Source organism: Oryctolagus cuniculus, chromosome 17 (assembly GCF_051225735.1).
Source record: "Oryctolagus cuniculus isolate XC-2025 breed Fujian yellow rabbit chromosome 17, ASM5122573v1, whole genome shotgun sequence".
NCBI lineage: Eukaryota > Metazoa > Chordata > Mammalia > Lagomorpha > Leporidae > Oryctolagus > Oryctolagus cuniculus.
Genome location: NC_142883.1, coordinates 66,690,094 through 66,711,877, shown reverse-complemented (window position 1 = coordinate 66,711,877; position 21,784 = coordinate 66,690,094). Strand labels below are relative to the sequence as shown.

The window sequence follows — 21,784 nt, the reverse complement described above, 5'->3', positions numbered from 1 at the left end:
AAGACAAAGCAAGGCGAGGAGGACTGGTGTCTGGCAAAGTCTGGAAGGCACAATGTTAACATTGCTTTGCAGCTTCCCATCCTGGAAGCCAGGGCCTCCCACGTCCAGGGCAACAGGCTCCACTGGCTCTGGCTCCTGACATCCTGGTGGGATTGGGAAGCTGCAGAGTCTTGGAGAACGCAGTAGGGAGCAGCACCCCCATTCAAGAAGAGGAAGACGCCGAGGATGGAACAGAAGCGGAAACAGGGCTTCAAGCTGAAGCTTTAAGTGTTGGCGGGTACTGCTGGAAAGAGGGTTTTGCACCACGCTGTAGCTGTGTGGGCTTGCAGGGTGGAAGGAAATGAAGGGTATGAAATCTCCATGTGGATGAGAGCCACACCCCAAGGAAGGCAGAGCAATAAAAGGCACCTGGGTCCCTGACACATGAGCCAAAACACTAGCCCCGGACATCCTCACCACGTCGTTACTCAAGAGCCCAATAAACTGATTTTTTATTTTAACCTACTGTTGTGTGGGTCTCTGTTGTAGCACCTGAACCTACAACCTCATCAGTGTTAGCTCTGGTCACAGTAACACTATGTCATACACCATCCCAAAACACAGAGTGGGTTACAATCACCATTCTTTCAGCTCTGTAGGTCGTGGTGATACAGGTAGGAAAAAGCCAGCTGGGTTAGGTTGAACTTGGATGGAAAGTGAAGGCAGGCGGCTACAAGATGGGGAGAAGGGTTTCTAATGAACATTGAGCCTGCATGCTGTTAAAGCAGACTTTGCATAAAGGCCAACTGAAATAAGTGCAGAGAGCAAGCCTTATACAAGCGAAGGGTTGCATTTAACAGACATGCAATTGAGAATCAAAAAAAGCCTGGAACCTAAAAAATGTTAGGAGAGAAGAGTTTTGAGACTCTAAATGCACAAAACACAGACACCTGGGATTGTAAATGAGCAGAGCTAAGTGGTGAAGCCAGGGACTGCGACCTAACAAGTCCAGGGCTACAATAACAGGGACAGTGTTCAAGATGGGCCCAAAACTCATAAAGTGCTGACCCAAAGGAATTTTGGGGAGGGAGGACACCTGGGCAGATTCTAGCCAAATGGGCAGAGTGAACTAAGCAAGATGGGATCACAGCAAGATGACCGTTCAACAGTTTCTTTATTCACCCTGTCCCGTGTTTTCATACTTCAGCTGCACGAGACAGTCAACCCGGGTGACTGAGGACACCTAGGACACGTGTGCCTGATCATCTCCACAGTTTTGCTCAAGTGCTGTGCTGGCAGGGCTGGCTCTGCTTCTCACACGGGTCTGCCGATCAGCCATGGCGGCTCTGGTCACAGGTATTCACTCTGGGGCCCGGGCTGGCCGAGGCAGCTGCTCCCCGAGAGCAGCTCTTCTCACAGTGAAGGCAGAAGCACATGAGGGCCACAGAAACTCACGCGGCCCCTCCAGCCTAGGCTCAGAACCACTATGTCTTCATTGCTTCTTCATCACATGGGCCACAGCAAGCCACAGTCTTCCCACAATGAGACTACGGCAAGTGTGCGGATCAGGGAGGGGCGAGGAATTGGGGCCAATAAGTGCGTCTACTCCACTGTGATGAACCCTGGTTTGAAGGTTACACGACCTGGGCCCACTCTTCTAGGGGTTGCCTGGAAATGAGTGTAGTAAAAGGCACTGTCCATCCCTCACCCCCAGTTTTCTATTAGGTCAGGAATCCTGAAAAGGCAGCCTTCCTTCTCCACAAAGCCCCTGTGCCCTTCCCTCAATGCCTAACACCCAGTCTGCCCCCACGGATGACGCAGCAAGATTGCTGAGCTCATTTTAGATGGTCCCTTTATTCCCCCCCACTGCACCCCACTATATGAATCGTTAGGAAATATAGTCTAACCTCCTAAAGCCCAGCAGCCAGTGCACTAAGTATCCACCCAAAATGCTCTTAAGAGATTGTGCCACTTGAAGCTGAGTCTGTAGCCAGATCTGATACCAAATAGTGCATCTACTGCCTCGAGGGGACCTCAAGAAGAAGGAGCTAGGGCCAGCACTGTGGCATAGCAGGCTAAGCCACTTGTAGTGCCAGCATCCCATATGGCCACAGGTTCAAGTCCCAGCTGCTCCACTTCTGATCCCATTCCCTCCTAATGTACTGGGAAGGCAGGAGAAGAATGACCCAAGTCCTTGTGCCTCTGCTCCCAAGTGAGAGACCTGGAGGAAGCTCCTGGCTCCTAGCTTCAGCCTGGCCCAACCCCAGCTGTTGTTGCAGCCATTTGGGGAGTGAACTAGCAGATAGAAAATCTGTCTCGCTCTCTAACTCTGCCTTTCAAATAAATACATTAAATCAGGAAGAGGAAGAAGCAGCGGCATTGGCAGCAACAACAAGAGATCGGAACAGGTTAGTGAAATTTCTTTCTCTAGAGGCCATTTGGACCTGGGAAATTTTTTTTTAAAAGCTTTTTATTTACTTATTTGAGAGGTAGAGTTACAGACAGTGAGAGGGAGAGGAGACAGAAAGAAAGGTCTTTCTTCCGCTGGCTCAGTCCCAAATGGCCACAAAGGCCAGAGCTGTGCCAATGCAAAGCCAGGAGCCAGGAGCTTCTTCCAGGTCTCCTGCATGGGCACAGGGACCCAAGGATGTGGGCCATCTTCTACTGCTTTCCCAGGCCACAGCAGAGAGCCAGATTGGAAGAGGAGCAGCCGGGATTCGAACTGGCATCCATATGGGATGCCAGTGCCACAGAGGATTAACCTACTGCAGCACAGCGCTGGCCCCTGGGACCTGGGAAATTTTAAAGTTTCTCACAAGCAGAAATACCCTAAGAGGCAGGCTGTCTCAAGGCCCAAAATTAGCCAGGGATCCACAAGGCTTCAGGACAACTGAGAGGCAGTGAGAGTCACCACCAGCGAGCAGTCACCCCACTGCTACACAATGCCCCTTGGCCACTCAGCCACAGGTGCTCCACCTTAACTGCCATCTTTCTCGGAAGACCTTGCTCTTTAAAGGAGAACCATTAAAAAAGACCAGCCACTGCTGAATTCAGGGCACAGGCCACGTACACTGAATGTATTTTAGGGCAGTGGCTCATGATAAATTGTTTCCCAAGTTCCTCAAAGGTACTGGTTAGTGTCAAGCTCTCTCGGGCCCAGGCTGATAACTATGAAGTGTGGGGAATTTCAGTTGTTTGGAGGTACTTGGTTATGATACATGTGGACTCTTAGGGCTTATTATAAAAGTGATGGCCTATGGCTCTCCAGACTGAGAAAGGATTGCCTTTGTGAATAATAAGAGGATGCAGCAGTTATAAAAAATTAATAGACTGTGACAGTCTGTCTCCTAGATATATAGGTGTGTTAAGTGAACAAAGCCCTATGGTAGTGTGTGGGTAAAGCATGCTACTATCCTAGTTTTCTGTTGCTACAACAAAATACCTAAGACTGGGTGATTTATAAAGAAGCTCGTTTGGCTCATGGTTCTGGACCTGGTTAGTCCAAGACCATGATGCAGACTTCTGCTCAGCATCTGCTGGGGCCCCTCTTACTGCATTAGAACATGACACAGAGCATCACATGCTGGGACACAGCACATATGCTGGCTCAGGTCGCTCTTTCTAAAATGCTGCTAATGCCGATGGGGCTCCCTCTGTCCTGACCTCATCCAATCCTAAGTACCTCCCGCAGCCTCTACCTCCAGACACCATCAACACAGGAGATTTGGAATTCAGGTGTTTTTTTTTTTTTTTCTTATTTGACAGGTAGAGTGAGAGAGAGAGAGAGAGAGAGTGAGAGAGAGTGAGAGAGAGAGAGAGAGAAAGGTGCTCCTTCCACTGGTTCTCCCCAAATGGCCACCATGGCCGGGGCCACGTTGATCCAAAGCTAGGAGCCAGGTGCTTCCTCCTGGTCTCCCATGTGGTTGCAGGGCCTAAGCACCTGGGCCATCCTCCACTGCCCTCTCGGGCCACAGCAGAGAGCTGGACTGGAAGAGGAGCAACTGGGACTAGAACCCAGTGCCCATATGGGATGCCAGTGCTGCAGGTGGAGGATTAACCAAGTGAGCCATGGTGCCTGCCCTGGAATTCAGTTTCTAATATGTGAACTTTGTGAGGACACAGTCCAACAACAGCAACTACTGTGTGCTCTGCATTATCTGTATAGAACTTTAGGATCCATTACAGCAGCCAATAGCCACATATGGCTGTTTAAATGTAAATTTGAAAGTCAAAGCTCCCAAGTCACACTTGGCCATCTTTTTTTTTTTAACTTTTACTTAATTATTTTCTTTTTTCTTTCTTTTTTTTTTTTTTGACAGGCAGAGTGGACAGTGAGAGAGAAAGGTCTTCCTTTACCGTTGGTTCACCCTCCAATGGCCGCCGCGGGCGGCGCACTGTGCTGATCCAAAGCCAGGAGCCAGGTGCTTCTCCTGGTCTCCCATGCGGGTGCAGGGCCCAAGAACCTGAGCCATCCTCCACTGCACTCCTGGGCCACATCAGAGAGCTGGCCTGGAAGAGGGGCAACTGGGACAGAATCTGGCACCCCGACTGGGACTAGAATACTGGAATACTGGGGATACTTTATTTATCTTTATTTATAGCTAAGCATTTATACATTGTCTACTACCGTGAGGAAAAAAAATCATAGTGAGGTACAACAATAATTACAAACCTCCACTAGCTTTTCCACACACTGGCACAAGTCTAGTAGAATAATCTGAGGAAGGTTTTCAGTTGACAAAAGCAGTCTTATACAATTCTTTCCTTTCCACTTCATTATACCACTTATCACTTCAGCCCTACGAATTATTCACTTCCTATCCCTACATGAAACAGGATCTAATAATCCATCAGCAATCGCTTCCAATTCATATAAAATTGCATGTCACCCTTACAGTAGAATGTAATATATCCTAGCTCCTCTTATTGTTTTTTTTTCCTCACCCTAGTCTTATTTTCCCTTGACCTGCTGGGAGACCCTGACAATAATACCCCAGCAAACCCCCGTATACCCTTCCCCATACTAAACCAGAATAGTCGATCCACCTATGCAATCCTATGATCAATCCCAAATAAACTAGGCAGTGCCCTAACCCTAGTAGCCTCAGTCCTATTTCTACCCATTATTTGTATCTTCAACTATCAAAACAATGAAGCACAATATCCTTCCCTCTAAGCCAAGGCTTATTCTAAATTATACTAGCAAAGCTCTTCACACCCAAGTGAATCAGAGGACCCTTCTTTTCAGACAAACAGAAGCCATTATGTAATTCCTCTAGCTAAAGACGGGAAGAAACCAGGACCGACCTGAAACTACACAGGGGTAAGGTTGTCTAGGAAAAGAATACCAGGGTGAATAAATTTCAAATCCTACCATGGGGTCATGTCAACTTCTGGGCTTGAACAAACAAAAGGGACTAAAAAGAAGAGCAAGACGGGATGAAGCCGAATCATGAACATCGGGAGTAGCAGGGAGTTCCTTCTGAGCTGCTACTGAGAGGCAGGGAGACGAAGACCAAGGAACTCCCCGAGCTGCAGCCAGGAAGTCAGCTGACTGACGGAGCTAAGGTGCAGTTTATCACGTGTCTATGAGAGGACTGTGACGACGACGACTCTGGACAGAGATCTGTTGTTTGACTTTTAAAACCAAAAATCACAAACGGAGATTTTTTTTTCCACCCACTAACATTTTAGTAACCATTATGTGAAAACCACTGTGAACAAGACTGGGGAAGAACAATGGTCCCTGTCTGTCGCTCCCCCTCTTCGCGGAGAAACGACACAGGACCCTGTGCTGTTCTTTTGTCTGCTCGGCCCTCCCCGGGTTTGCTGCTGGTTCTTCCCGGGTTGGCTACCGACCCTTCCACCTCAGTGGAAGGGCGGTTCCCCCTGCCACTTTCCCCACTTCCACGGGGGAGTGGCACACCGCCGGCGCCGGCTGGCTCTCTCGGGGGCTGCACAGGTGTTCCTTCAGATAGATGTTCCCCTTAGATGTTCCTGGTGCATGTTGTCTCTCTCCTCCTTTATAGTCCTCTTCCACCAATCCCAACTCTGCTACCCACACGCCGAGTACGCTGCTCTCCTCCAATCAGGAGCAGGTCCTACAGCTTGTCAAGTTGGTGAGAGGCAGCTGTGTAGAAGTTTACTCCTCTCCCAGCGCCATATTGTGGGAGAGCAGATGTATAGAATAAGTCTTAATTCCAGTAACAGTCAAGTCCGAGTTGCTCCCCACACCTGTCCTCTGTCATATTTTCTTGGCCCAAAAAGTACCACGACTAAAACTATTTCAAGATTTCAAAACATATTTTAAAGGAAAAAAATCAGGCTTATGGAGTCAGGCAAAGTCTTTACAATGTTGCAACTGTCTGTAAAAAGATACTATGTAATTTGATTAATTCTTAAAATTTTGGAACTTCCTTAAAAAAATCAGGTTGCTTATTCTATCAATAGAATCCTGACAACCCTGGAAACATGAATGAAATGACAGCATAGAAACTTGAATGAAAGGTCTAAAGATTTTTAGATGACTGTTCTCTTTTATAAAGCCACACTCACAATGAGAGTGAATTCGGAACCGACTCATGCAGTTAGGGGAATGATGCAGATCTGAGACAGAATCCGAGGTCCATGGGTGACTGGCACCCAACCATCCATTTGGGGGTCCCAGTAAAATGTACTGAGTAGGATGACCTTCAGGGAAAGCTTAATTAGCTGCAGATGCCGGAAAAACCCGGAGACCAAGCAACGGCCGCGAGCAGGAACGTCCTGGCTGAGCAAGTGACTAGAACCATTTTCACAACTCTTGTCCACTAAGTACAACCGTAACCCGCCGGAATACCACGGACACACCAAAATAAGAACACTGGCATGTGGTAGGACCCGTAGTACAATGGCAGGGCACCTTGTTCCCACCCACCAACAGGAGGAGGAGACCAACTTGTGGGACCCCCCCACCGCCACGAAGGTGCTTCCTCCGGGATCCGCCTGACCACACCAGGCGCCCTCAGCGTCCGCGCCCCGCGGGCACCGCCGGGACCCCGGGCCACCAGGGGCCGCGCCGCTCCCTCCTCAGAGGCCGAGGCCGCCGGGCGGCGTCTCCGCAGCAGCCCTGCCCGGCCGGGGCTGACCGACAGGAGCCACGCGGAGGCCGGGTCCTCGCTCTCCCTTCCCGGCTCCCGCTCCGGGACGGGTCAGGGCCAACGGCGCCGCTCCGGCCGCGGACACCGGGACTCGCCAGGCCTGAGGAGCCGGCGCCGCGCAGACGCGGGAAAGCTCTCCGCCCGGCCGAACCCGCGCCCTCACCTGGCGCCCGGCTGCGCTGCGGACCCGCCCTTCCCGCCCGCGTCCGCCGCTGCCCCTCGCTCGCCGCCCTGTCCGGGATCGGGGCTGGGGCTCCGACGGCCCTCGGGCTGTAACTGAAAACAGCACCCGAACCGTCGCCTGAAGTCAAACGGCGGTTGCAACGCTAAGTAGCCTATTTATAGACTCACTATTCAAATGAAGGCTCCAGAGAGGGAGTCAGATTGGATGGAACGAAACAGTACCAACCAATCAGAAAGCAAAGGTTGCGCCTATGCAAATGTGGACCATTGCAAAAGCAACAAATTTGCAATTGCCAAGTTACTGTACCCTAGGTCAACAAAGCACTACAGTGAGCTGTTAGTATGGAGACCAGCCCCAGGAAGCTGCTGTTAGAGAAGAGGACCCTTCATTGTCCATGAAAATTTGTGAGCAGAGGAAATGTCCTTGAGGCGGTCTTATCCTGGTTGCGGGTGGGAGGGCAGGCCTGCTTCCCCTGGTGCACGGATGTGTTGCTCAGGACAGAAATAAGGCAAAAAGTTCCAGAGAGGCGGGGGAGGAGGCCAGAGAAGGACCCAGGAGCAAAGTCCAGAAGCCATAAAGCAAAACCAGCGCGAGCTGTTCCCACGGGTAGCAGTCACTTGCGTGGGGTAGGGCGCAGAGCCGTGAGTGAACACACAAGGGGGCTGCAGTCTGGGTGGGGTTTAGTGTGCAGAAGGTTTTCTGCCAATGTCATGGCACAGCCACATGGGGTTTAACCTCCACATGGCCCTCAGCGCCATCTCCTCCTTCCTGGTCCTGGGGGATCATGGGAAAGCAGGCAGACTGGATTGCCAGGTAAGGGGAGGAGTTGCAGTGCAGACCTAGAGGCTTCTGGCTCACCTGTTCCCACCTAATTTTTCTGTCTTGGCCCCTGTATCACCAGGCCCCATCTCTACCACTGAACTTGGTGGTTTCCAGACCTGTGCCTTTTCTGTTTCCTTTCCCTCTGCGACATGTAATAGTAACCCATCATTAACACTGCATGTGCTGTCTCAGGCACTGTTCCCCAGAGACTCCGCCCTCCACGTGGTAACTCCTTTGCTTTTCATGGAGGACACTATGAAGAAAATGTCACTACTGTTTATGGAAACAATTAAGGGGGCCGGCACTGTAGCATAGTAGGCTAAGTCTCCACCTGCGGCGCTGGCATCCCATATGGGAGCTGGTTGAGTCCCAGCTGTTCCACTTCCCATCCAGCTCTCTGCTATGGCCTGGGAAAGCAGTAGGAAGATGGCCCAAGTCCTAGGGCCCCTGCACCCGCGTGGGAGACCTGGAAGAAGCTCCTGGCTCCTGGCTTCAGAGAAGCCCAGTTCCAGCTGTTGCGGCCATTTGGGGAGTGAACCAGCGGGTGGAAGTCCTCTCTCTCTGTCTCTCTGTCTCTGTCTCTAATGCTGCCTCTCAAATAAATAAATAAATCTTAAAAGAAAACATTCTGGGACTCACTCTGGGTTTAGTGAGTGCTGTGGCTCAAGTTCTGAGAACAAAACAAAAGCTTTCAACTCCCTGGTTCTCCAATGTTCTTTCCTCCTTTATTACCCAAATTCCAATCTCCTGGCAGAGAGAAGTTGCCTAATAAAGTTCTGAGGGGAATTTTTCAGAGGGGGAAAAAAAAATCCAACAACCTCTGGGCTTTAGAGGGAACTGTTTATTCTGGGGCTGTTTGGGATCAATAACCCACTATTTCAGACCTGCAGAGATCCATGTCCTGACCTGCCACCGTTTCTATTCCGAGAGCTCACGTGGCCCAGATTCTGCTGCCTCTGAGCCATGGCTGCCTTTCAAGATACAAAAAACATCTGAAGTCTCCATTTCATTCTCTGATAGCTCCTGGCTTTGGATCAGCGCAGCTCTGGCTGTTGCGTGTCGGGGTCTCAAGCCCTAGGCTGGCCCCTGACCAGCAGGGGCCACTACAAACACTCCCCAACAAGGCGAATGGTCCACGGGTGATGAACACATCACAAGCACCCGTGGGTTCTGTCGAAGCAGGAACCACTTTATTGAGGAAGTGTGCAGGCTTATAAAGCTTACAAAGGGCATGAGCAGTAGGGGAGCCAATCAGAGAAGAGGTCACGCAGGCATGGGTGGGCAACGCACAGAGGCAACTTAAGCAAAGTATAGGGATCATGCACTGTCCACGTGTCCAGAACTAAATCTGACCTATCCCTGCCCCCTGCCGGTGCTTTGATCTTATGTAGCTTAACTGAGGCAGCCTCAGACCCACCAGGCACCATATGCCTGCCTTAGGTTATCCCATCTGACTGGGATCAGCCCTTTAAGGAGCATGTCTGTCTTAGGTTGTCCCCCTCTGGGGATCTTACCCGTCTTTGACTACTACTCCAGCTGTTAAGGGCTGCCCCAGGGGATCTTTTTTTTTAACTTTTATTTAATGAATATAAATTTCCAAAGTACGGCTTATGGATTACAATGGCTTCCCCCCTAATACCGTCCCTCCAACCCACTACCCTCCCCTTATCCACTCCCTCTCCCCTTCCATTCACATCAAGATTCATTTTCGATTCTCTTCATATACAGAGGTTCAGTTTAGTATACATTAAGTAAAGATTTCAACAGTTTGCTCCTACACAGAAACATAAAGTGAAAAATAATACATGATTTTTTAAATGATGATGAAATCAGATCAGACCTATTGTCATGTTTAATCACAGTGAGAGTCAAGTTGGGAATTGATAATTTCTTTTTTTTTTTTTTTTTTACAGAAGATCAGTTTAGTATACATTAAGTAAAGATTCCAACAGTTTGCACCCCCATAGAAACACAAAGTGAAATATACTGTTTGAGTACTCGTTATAGCATTAAGTCTCAATGTACAGCACGTTAAGGACAGAGATCCTACATGAGGAGTAAGTGCACAGTGACTCCTATTGTTGACTTTACAAATTGACACTCCTGTTTATGGCATCAGTAATCTCCCTAAGCTGCAGTCATGAGTTTCCAAGGCTATGGAAGCCTTTTGAGTTCTCCAACTCTTATCTTGTTTAGACAACGTCATAGTCAAAGTGGAGGTTCTCTCCTCCCTTCAGAGAAAGGTACCTCCTTCTTTGAAGACCTGTTCTTTCCACTGGGATCTCACTCACAGAGATCTTTTGCCAGAGTGTCTTGGCTTTCCATGCCTGAAATACTCTCATGGGCTTTTCAGCCAGATCCAAATGCCTTTAGGGCTGATTCTGAGGCCAGAGTGCTGTTTAGGACATCCGCCATTCTATGAGTCTGCTGAGTATCTCGCTTCCCATGTTGGATCACTCTCCCCTTTATTTATTCTATCGGTTAGTATTAGCAGGTACTAGACTTGTTTATGTGCTCCCTTTGACTCTTAGTCCTTTCATTATGATCAATTGTGAACTGAGATTGATCACTTGGACTAGTGAGATGGCATTGGTACATGCCACCTTGATGGGATTGAATTGGAGTCCCCTGGTATGCTTCTAACTCTACCATTTGGGGCAAGTCAGCTTGAGCATGTCCCAAACTGTACATCTCTTCCCTCTCTTATTCCCATTCTTATGTTTAACAGGGATCACATTTCAGTTAAATTTCAACACTTAAGAATAACTGTGTATTAATTACAGAATTAAACCAGTCATATTAAGTAGAACAGACAAAAAAAACTACTAAGAGGGATAATGTATTAAGTTGTTCATTAACAGTCAGGCTATGCTAATCAAGTCACCGTTTCTCATAGTGTCCATTTCACTTCAGGAGGTTTCCTTTTTGGTGTTCAGTCAGTTGTCACCCATCAGGGAGAACATATGGTATTTGTCCCTTTGGGACTGGCTTGATGTGTTCCAGATTCCTCCATTTTGTTGCAAATGACTAGATTTCGTTGTTTCTTACTGCGGTATAGTATTCTAAAGAGTACATATCCCATAATTTCTTTATCCAGTCTGCCGTTGATGGGCATTTAGGTTGGTTCCAGGTCTTGGCTATTGTGAATTGTGCTGCAATAAACATTAGGGTGCAGACCGCTTTTTTGTTTGCCAATTTAAATTCCTTTGGGTAAATCCCAAGGAGTGGGATGGCTGGGTCGAACGGTAGGGTTATATTTAGGTTTCTGAGGAATCTCCAGACTGACTTCCACAGTGGCTTGACCACTTTGCATTCCCACCAACAGTGGGTTAGTGTCCCTTTTTCCCCACATCCTCGCCAGCATCTGTTGTTGGTAGATTTCTGTATGTGAGCCAATCTAACTGGGCTGAGGTGAAACCTCATTGTGGTTTTGATTTGCATTTCCCTGATTGCTAGTGATCTTGAACATTTTTTCATGTGCCTGTTTGGCCATTTTGATGTCCTCTTTTGAAAAATGTCTATTGAGGTCATTGGCCAATCTCTTAAGTGGGTTGTTGGTTTTGTTTTTGTGAAATTTCTTGATCTCTTTGTAGATTCTGGTTATTAACCCTTTATCTGTTGCATAGTTTGCAAATATTTTTTCCCATTCTGTCGGTTGTCTCTTCACTCTCCTGACTGTTTCTTTTGCAGTACAGAAACTTCTCAATTTGATGCAATCCCAATAGTTGATTTTCGCTTTGACTGCCTGTGCCTCACGGGTCTTTTTCAGAAACTCTTTGCCTGTGCCAATATCTTGAAGGGTTTCTCCAATGTTCTCTAATAACTTGATGGTGTCAGGTTGTAGATTTAAGTCTTTAATCCATGTTGAGTGGATTTTTGTGTAAGGTGTAAGGTAGGGGTCTTGCTTCATGCTTCTGCACATGGAAATCCAGTTTTACCAGCCCCATTTATTGAATAGACTGTCCTTGCTCCAAGAATTAGTTTTAGATCCTTGATCAACTATAAGTTGGCTGTAGATGTTTGGGTTGACTTCTGGTGTTTCAATTCTGTTCCATTGGTCTATCCATCTGTTTCTGTACCAGTACCATGCTGTTTTGATTACAACTGCCCTGTAGTATGTCCTGAAATCTGGTATTGTGATGCCTCCGGCTTTGTTTTTGTTGTACAAGATTGCTTTAGCTATTCGAGGTCTCCTGCGTCTCCATATGAATTTCAGCATCATTTTTTCTAGATCTGAGAAGGATGTCTTTGGTATCCTGATTGGGATTGCATAGAATCTATAAATTGCTTTTGGGAGAATGGACATTTTGATGATGTTGATTCTTCCAATCCATGAGCATGGAAGATTTTTCCATTTTTTGGTATCCTCTTCTATTTCTTTAAGGTTTTGTAATTCTCATCGTAGAGATATTTAACGTCCTTGGTTAAGTTTATTCCAAGGTATCTGATTGTTTTTGTAGCTATTGTGAATGGGATTGATCTTAGCAGTTCTTTCTCAGCCATGGCATTGCTTGTGTATACAAAGGCTGTTGATTTTTGTGCATTGATTTTATATCCTGCCACTTTGCCAAACTCCTCTATGAGTTGTAATAGTCTCTTAGTAGAGTTCTTTGGATCCTCTAAGTAAAGAATCATATCGTCTGCAAAGAGGGATAGTTTGACTTCTTCCTTCTCAATTTGTATTCCTTTAATTTCTTTTTCTTGTCTGATGGCTCTGGCTAAAACTTCTGGAAGTATGTTAAATAGCAGTGGTGAGAGTGGGCATCCCTGTCTGGTACCAGATCTCAGTGGAAATGCTTCCAACTTTTTCCCCATTCAATAGGATGCTGGCCGTGGGTTTTTCATAAATTGCTTTGATTGTATTGAGGAATGTTCCTTCTATACCCAATTTGCTTAGAGTTTTCATCATGAAAGGGTGTTGAATTTTATCGAATGCTTTCTCGGCATCTATTGAGATAATCATATGGTTTTTCTTCTGCAGTCTGTTAATGTGGTGAATCACATTTATTGATTTGCAAATGCTGAACCATCCCTGCATACCAGGGATAAATCCCACTTGGTCTGGGTGGATGATCTTTCTGATGTGTTGTTGTACTCTATTGGCCAGAATTTTATTGAGGATTTTTGCGTCTATGTTCATCAGGGATATTGGTCTATAATTTTCTTTCAGTGCTGCATCTTTCTCTGACTTAGGGATTAAGGTGATGCTGGCTTCATAGAAAGAATTTGGGAGGATTCCCACTTTTTTGATCGTTCTGAATAGTTTGAGAAGAAATGGAATTAGTTCTTCTTTAAATGTCTGGTCGAATTCAGCAGTGAATCCATCTGGTCCTGGGCTTTTCTTCGTTGGGAGGGCCTTTATTACTGTATCAATTTCTGTCTCAGTTATGGGTCTATTTAGATTTTCTATGTCTTCATGGTTCTATTTTGGTAGACTGCATGTGTCCAGGAATCTACCCATTTCTGATAGATTTCCCTGTTTGCTGGCATACAAGTCCTTGTAGTAATTTCTGATGATTCTTTTTATTTCTGTGGTGTCTGTTGTTACGTTTCCTTTTTCATCTCTGATTTTATTGATTTGGGTCTTGTCTTTTTTTAGTTAGTTGGGCCAATGCGGTGTCAATTTTGTTTATATTTTCAAAAAAGTCTTTAGATGTAGGATTGAAAGTTCTGTAGATATCTGTTAGATCCATTTGGGCTATAGTGTCGATTAAATCTGCTGTTTCCTTGTTGATCTTCTGTCCGGATGATCTGTCTATTTCTGAGAGTGGAGTATTGAAGTCCCCAAGTACTATTGTATTGGAATCTAAATCTCCCTTTAAGTCCCTTAACATATCTTTTAAATAGACCGGTGCCCTATAATTAGGTGCATATACATTTATAATAGTTACATCTTCCTGTTGAATTGATCCCTTAATCGTTATATAGTGCCCCTCTTTGTCTCTCTTAACAGTTTTTGCATTAAAGTTTATTTTGTCTGATATTAATATTGCTACACCTGCTTTTTTTTGTTTCTGTTGGCATGGAATTCTTTTTCCAACCTTTCACTTTCAGTCTGCATGCATCTTTGTTAGAGAGATGTGTTTCTTGTAGGCAACAAATAGTTGGTTTTTTTTTTTTTGACAGGCAGAGTGGACAGTGAGAGAGAGAGACAGAGAGAAAGGTCTTCCTTAGCCGTTGGTTCACCCTCCAATGGCCGCCGCGGCCGGCGCGCTGTGGCCGGCACACCGCGCTGATCCGATGGCAGGAGCCAGGAGCCAGGTGCCTTTCCTGGTTTCCCATGGGGTGCAGGGCCCAAGCACCTGGGCCATCCTCCACTGCACTCCCTGGCCACAGCAGAGAGCTGGCCTGGAAGAGGGGCAACCGGGACAGAATCCGGCACCCTGACCGGGACTAGAACCCGGTGTGCTGGCGCCGCTAGGCGGAGGATTAGCCTAGTGAGCCGCGGCGCTGGCCTAAATAGTTGGGTTTTGTTCCTTGAGCCAATCAGCCAATCGGTGTCTTTTAATTGAAGAGTTAAGACCATTAATGTTTAATATGACTATTGATACGTAGTGACTTTGCCCTGCCATTTTCCCGGAGATATTTTCTAGTATATGCTTTGTGCTTCCCATGCTCTTTTACTGGTGGTTTTTCTTCCTTTACCTTCTTTCATATTGATGGCCGTGTTTCTGTGTTTCTGAGTGTAGCACATCTTTAAGTATCTTTTACAGGGCCGGACGAGTGGCCACAAAGTCTTTCAGTTTCTGTTTGCTATGGAAGGTCTTTATTTCCCCTTCACTCACAAATGAGAGCTTAGCAGGATATAATATTCTGGGCTGGCAATTTTTCTCTCTTAGCACCTGTGCTATGTCTCGCCATTCCCTCCTAGCCTGTAGTGTTTCTGATGAGAAGTCTGCTGTGAGTCTAATTGGACATCCTCTGAGAGTAATCTGACGTTTCTCTCTTGCACATTTTAAGATCTTTTCTTTATGTTTCACTGTGCTGAGTTTAATTACCACGTGTCGTGGTGAGGATCTCTTTTGGTCATGTTTATTGGGGGTTCTATGAGCTTCCTGTACTAGGATGTCTCTGTCCTTCTCCAAACCTGGAAAGTTCTCTGCTTGTATCTCACTAAAAAGGCCTTCTAATCCTTTCTCTCTCTCCATGCCTTCAGGAACTCCTAGAACTTGAATGTTGTTTTTTTTAATAGTATCCTGTAGATTCCCAACAATATTTTTTAGATTTCTAATTTTCTCTTCTTTTCTTTGGTTTGACTGTATGTTTTCCTGTGCTCTGTCTTCTAAGTCTGATATTCTCTCTTCTGCTTTACCCATTCTGTTTTTAAGGCTTTCTAATGTGTTTGTCATTTGATCTATTGAGCTCTTCATTTCATTTTGATTTCTCTTCACTATCACACTTTCCTGCTCTACTAGTTTCTGCGTTTCATTTTGATTCTTCCTTAAAATTTCATTTTCACGAGAGAGATTTTCAATCCTGTCCAATAAGGATTTCTGTAGTTCAAGGATTTGCTTTTGAAAACTTCTAAATGTGCTTATCATACATTTTTTGAAATCCGTATCTTGCATTTCTTCTATCTCATCATCTTCATAATCTTGGCTTGGGGTGTTTTGTTTATTTGGAGGCATCATAGTGTCATCGTTGATCTTGTTCCCTCGATTTTTGTGTTTGTTGATTGGCATATTTAATTCTTTTTTCGTCACTGTGCGTTTCTTTTTTTTAATTTTTTTTTATTTTATACTATGTCTGTATTAAGTGGACTGCCTGCTGTTGGAGGAGCCTTGGAGGCTTGAGATGGGTGTGGCCTGAGAGCTCTGCTTGGTTCTTCTGCGTTACGGGTGTGCAAAGGTGACACCCTCAGGTTATGTGTGGTAAATCTCTCTCTTTTTATTTATTTATTTAATTTATTCAGGGGGTGAATAATACTGCACCGCACAGCTGTGCAGAATTAATGATAATTAGCTTCCGATCTCTGGCTTCTACCCAGAGTCTGTGGAGGCTCTGTTTCTCCTCTGGACTCCCCCTGGGTTGCCTAGGCTACTGAATTGTAGTGACTCAGTTCTTTAGCTCTCCCCTGTTGTTATGTAAATCCAGAGAGGTTGCCTGCTCTTTGTCTCTTGCAAACTCTTACAAACTCTTGCAAACTCTTGCAAACTCTTGCAGGCCTTGCAGCCTTGTCGAGAGAGAAACCCCCCACCTTTTTTTCCTTCTCTCCAGTAGTGAGTCTGGTGCACTTTCCCGCTCCCCTCTAGATTCTGACCGCGGTTTCCCCGCCAATGTCTCGGGTTACTGAGCTCACCTCCCCTTCCAGCGCCGATGTGTGGACTCAGAGCCCTGGGCGTCCCAACTCTCCCCGCTTGTGTCTGTGTGACATCCACTCCCCTTCCTGCACTGGCGCGCAGACCCTGCCGCTCCCGCGGCTCGGCTTCCATGCGGTGGGCGACCTTGTTCTCCGGTGGGCGACCTTGTTCTCCCAGTAGGTCCTCCAAGTCACAGCCACTTGATGCAGAAGAGTTTCCTCTGCAATTTTTTCCTGATCCTTTTTCTGAGGCTACTGTAACTCTACTTTTATTAAACTAAATTTTCCCGGCCTATCGGTGCGCGCCCTCACTATTCCGCCATCTTGGCTCCGCCCCCCTGTCCCAGGGGATCTTACCCATCACTGGCTACTACCTCAGCAACTTAGGGTATGATGTATTATACCTTTACATCTTGGCAGTGGCCGTGGGCGGATGTATAGGGTTCCCAATCTGGCGCTTAAAGAGCGGCATAACCCAGTTGTTGAAGAGTGGCATATAGTTGTTGGACCACCATTAACTGGAGCGCAGCTATGCGATCTTAGACAAATTTACAAGGACAATGGAGAGCAAGGGGCCCACAAGGGGGAGGAGATAAGGAAGCCATCCCCCAAGGCCCGACCACAGGTAACTAGAGCTTCAAGGTCTTCTTGGAGGGTCTTGATCTTGTCCTGGATGATGCCAGAGTGATTAGCATAAAAGTAGCACTCCTGATGTACCATGATGCTCCAGTCACAATGAGGCAGAGTCCAATATGGTTTTTTTTCTTTTGACAGGCAGAGTGGACAGTGGGAGAGAGAGACAGAGAGAAAGGTCTTCCTTTGCCGTTGGTTCACCCTCCAATGGCCGCTGTGGCTGGTGCACTGCGGCTGGCTCACCACGCTGATCCGAAGCCAGGAGCCAGGTGCTTCTCCTGGTCTCCCATGTGGGTGCAGGGTCCAAGCACCTGGGCCATCCTCTACTGCACTCCCGGGCCATAGCAGAGAGCTAGACAGGAAGAGGAGCGACAGGAAGAGGAGCGACCGGGACAGAATCCAGCGCCCTGACTGGGACTAGTACCCAGGGTGCTGGTGCCGCAGGCAGAGGATAAGTCTAGTGAGCCACAGCGCCGGCCCTAATATGGTCTTTTCATCCCTGTAAGAGTAAAGAAAAACCAGTCCTCAAGAGGGGTTCCTCCTGGGTGATATTCTTTGGCTGGTATCCAACAAGACTCCACTCCGCTATCACCTCCTCCAAGAAGCCTCTGGCTGCTGCCAGTCAGCTGCTGCTGGGTGGGCTGCTCTCTGTAGCTAAGGGGGGCCTCTCCACGGTGCCTGCAGCTGGCTCTCTCAGCACGGCCCAGGCTGAGCTGTGACTGTCATTTACAGGTCTGCGTTCCTCATCAGATTGAGTGCCTCAGCACCTTCCCCACCTGATCCTCTTACTGAACCAGTTTTTATCCACAGCCAATTATGGATGGACCGTGAGAGGTGCTAGGGCTAAAAAGGTGGCTGAGGCATGGAGTCCTGCCCTGGTGTAGCTCACAGTCTACTGGGGCGTGGTGGGACAAGACAGACTCCAACATCCATGTAGATGTTTCAGCCTGCAGTGCTGGCATCTCACATGGGTGCCAGTTCGAGTCCTGGCTACTCCTCTTCCCATCCAGCTCTCTGCTGTGGCCTAGGAAAGCAGTAGAAGATGGCCCCAGTCCTTGGGCTCCTGCACCCGCATGGGAGACCCAGAAGAAGCTCCTGGGTTCAAATTGGTGTTTCGGCAGGATTTTTGCATTTGAAAAAAAAAGAAGCTAAGGGTGCAGGCAGCTCCTCTGGCATGAGGCAGGTCCCGGGGCCCTGGGTTTCCTTGGCCCAGAGCCTTCTGGGTATTTGCGCATTTCCCCAGAAGATCAGAAAGGGGGCAGAAAGAGACGTGGGCCCATAGGGGGAGGCATGGAAGTCAGAGAGCCACACACCTGGACTGCCTGCTCACCCAGGAATTCAGCCCAGAGACACACTGGCTTTTTTCGAGTCACCCTCAGTGGCTGGACTCTTCTTGCTGTCAGCCTGGGGGCCCAGCCCAAAGCCTGTTCTTCCTCTGAGCCAGTAGGGGGTGCTTGAGGGTGGGCTAGCCCATTAACCTTGGTGTCCTAGAGCCCTTATACCCCCCCATCCGCTGATCCCCAGGGGCCATGAGGAAGAAAACATCCCAAGTGGGAGGTCAGGAGGATGGTGGGCAGTCCGAGCCGAGTGACTGCACCAGCAGCCACCTGTGAGTGGCCACGTGCCTGGGCCCTGAGCAGACCACCCCCACTGGCAGGCAAAGTGTGTCACCTTTAACTGGAACCCTCCCCACCAGCTCACAGACAGCACAGGTCCCTGTGCACTCCTGATGCTGCTGTCTGCCCTGTGAGCTTAGCTGGCGGCTCCGTCCCCGGTCTGCTCCACCTAGGAAGTGGTGGCTCCAGCTGTGGCTGTGCAGCACTTTCTGCTCACTTCCCACACCAGCAAGCCCCCAACTGACTTCTCCCTCCCAGAGGCACCCAGAATGGAATCGGAATCCCCTCGGTCAAGGCCACCACCCCTGCCCCCCACCAGGATGAGGACGTTAAGATCCCGCCTGGTCTTTCTCGCTTCTGAATGGGGCCTGCCTCCAGCCAGGCCATTCTGAATGCAGCATCGGACAGCATGGTCTCTTTGAGACAAGGGCCGGGCCATGGCCAGACTTCACCGGAAGTCAGAGCCAGAGTCACTTTGGTGCTGACACGGCCTGTGCTTCTGGGTGCCCCCTGGGGACTCTCCTCTCCCATCTGTTCTCCTCACCACCCTGGAGGTGGTTCACAGAGCGTGATGACAGCAAAGTGTCCATGGGGTGGGCAGAGGGGCTAACCACAGGACAAACAGAGTGAAGGGGAGGCTACAGCCTGCAACCTGGGAGATCCAGCAGTGTGGGAACGTGAGACGCAACCCTACGGGCTGAGTCTACACAGCTGGAAACGCTCAGTGGCCTGTGCCATGTGTGCCCCCTCATTCCCTGCCTTATCTGACCATGCCCTGGCCCTCCCTCAAGAGGCCCTGTCACCCAGCAAACCAGGGCAGAGACAGCCCCACGGCTGCCAAGGTGCGGCAGGGGACAGGCAGGAGGGGCAGAAAGAGACGCCACCAGGGACAGGGAACCAGGTAGTTCCTTCCCCACTTGGGATTAAAAGTGGTCACCACTGCTCCACCTTGAGCACTGTCATCGGGGAAGCTGGGAGAAGGATGGATGGGAAAACGACACGCAATTAGGAGTAACAGTGGGGCAGGCACCGTGGAGCAGCAGGGCAAGCTGTATCTCCCATCGGAGCACTTGGGGTTGAGTCCCACCTCCGTTTCCCATCCAGCTTCCTGCTAATACGCACCCTGGGAGACGAACATGCACTGTGGGAGGCAGTGGGTGATGGTTCAAGTGCTTGGCCCACCCCCCTCCCCGCCGCCACTCATGTGGGAGACCCAGATGGAATTCCAGGCTCCTGGCTTTGGCCTGGCTTAGCCCTGGCTGTTGCAGGCATTTGGGGAGCAAACCAAATGGAAGACCCCCCCACCTCCCCTATACCCATCTCTCTATTGCTAAGTAAACTAAAAAAAAATTTTTTTAATGCCAAAAGTAACAGACTAAAAAAAAAAAAAAGACGCCAAGGGCTTGAGAGAGGCCCCTGGCCCAAGGCACACGTACCCTTCCTCGGTCTCACTGATGATGTCACAGATCTCCATGTTCAGTGTCCAGTCCTCGCTCTGCAAGGAGCCATGTGTCGCCTTATCTGTGGAATCAGAAAGAGAGATGGGTTTACATTCTCCTCGAAGAAAGGGGTGGTGCTGGCAGGAAAAGGGGAGAGACCAGACCCCCCCATTCTCTTCCCAAGCAAGATGAGTGGAGCCAACGGGGCTGCTTTCATGAGGGAACACACACTGGGGACAGATCTGGCCCAAGGACTGGCATCCCCTATGGGCGCTGGTTCGGGTCCCAGCTGTTCCACTTCCGATCCAGCTCTCTGCTGTGGTCTGGGAAAGCAGTAGAAGATGGTCCAAGTCCTTGGGCTTCTGCACCCATGTGGGAGACCTGGAAGAAGCTCCTGGCTTTGGATTGACTCAGCTCTGGCTGTTGCGGACACCTGGGGAGTGAACCAGTGGATGGAAGACCTTTTTCTCTGTCTCTCCCTCTCACTGTCTGTAACTCTACCTCTCAAATAAATAAATAAAATCTTAAAAAAAAGAAAAAGGGGAGGGGAGAAAGGACCATCATTTAGTAAACCATGGTGGGTGTGGTATCAGGTGCCATGGGCGCACTGTATCACACCACGCACAAAACAACCTGCTGCCCACTCAGTAGAGGAAAGGACAACTTTTTTTCTTTTTTCTTTTTTCCCCAAAGATTTAGTTTTATTTATTTGAAAGGCAGAGTTACACAGGCAGGATAGGGTGGGGTGGGAGGGAGATCTTCCATCCTCTGGTTCATTCCCCAAACGGCTGCAACAAATCAGGGCTGGGCCAGACTGAAGCCAGGAGCCAGGAGCTTCCTCTGGGTCTCCTACATGGGTGCAGGGGCCCAAGCACTTGGGCCATCTTCTACTGCTTTCCCATGTGCATTAGCAGGTAGCTGGATTGGAAGTGGAGGAGCTGGGACTCGAACCAGCACCAACACAGGATGCCAGTATCACATGCGGTGGCTTTACCCACTACACCACAATGCCGGCCCCTGGACAATCTTTTTTTTAAGATTTATTTTATTTGAAAGAGTTACAGAGAGAGGTAGAGACAGAGAGAGGTCTTCTATCTGCTGGTTCACTCCCCAGATGGCTGCAGCAGCCAGAGCTGTGCTGATCCGAAGCCAGGAGTTTCTTCCGGCTCTCCCACGTGGGTGCAGGAGCCCAAGGAATTAGGCCATCCTCCACAGCTATCCCAGGCCATAACAGAGAGCTGGATCAGAAGAGGAACAGCCGGGACTAGAACCGGTGCTCAGAAGGGATGCCGGCACTGCAGGCCAGGGCATTAACCCACTGCGCCACAGCGCCAGCCCCCCATCTGGACAACCTTTTCAACAAACGGTGCTGGGAAAACTGCCTTTCCACATGCAAAAACAAAACAAAAAAAAGAGTGAACCTTTCTCTTGCGCCATATGCACAAATGAATCCCAAGATGTAAACCTAAGAGCGACAGCTGCAGAATTCTTAGAAAACACAGTGGGAAAGGTTCACAGTGTTGGATTTGACAGTGATTTCCTGGTTCGAACACCAAAGGCATAGGCAACAAAAGGAAAAAACTAGGGAACTTAAACTTTCAACATGAAAACCTCCTGTGCATCAAAGGATACAATGGACAGAGTGAAAAGCAACCCACGGAATGGGAGACAAT

The 21,784-nt window shown here is 48.5% G+C and overlaps 1 long non-coding RNA gene and 1 other non-coding gene across 2 annotated transcripts in view; one reads left to right on the top strand and one right to left on the bottom strand.

Moving 5' to 3' along the window:
- LOC100347036 (uncharacterized) overlaps positions 1 to 21,784 on the top strand; it is an 876,288-nt gene that overhangs the window by 392,568 nt on the left and 461,936 nt on the right. The gene's annotated exons all lie outside the window — the stretch shown is intronic.
- Positions 17,488 to 21,784, bottom strand: part of LOC138847881 (uncharacterized) — a 90,311-nt gene continuing 86,014 nt past the window's right edge. Inside the window, exons 9-10 of the long non-coding RNA XR_016223709.1 lie at positions 20,109 to 20,193; positions 17,488 to 17,555 (exon numbers count right to left, since the gene is read on the bottom strand). This is a non-coding gene — a long non-coding RNA (uncharacterized LOC138847881). The remainder of the gene's footprint in view (positions 17,556 to 20,108; positions 20,194 to 21,784) is intronic.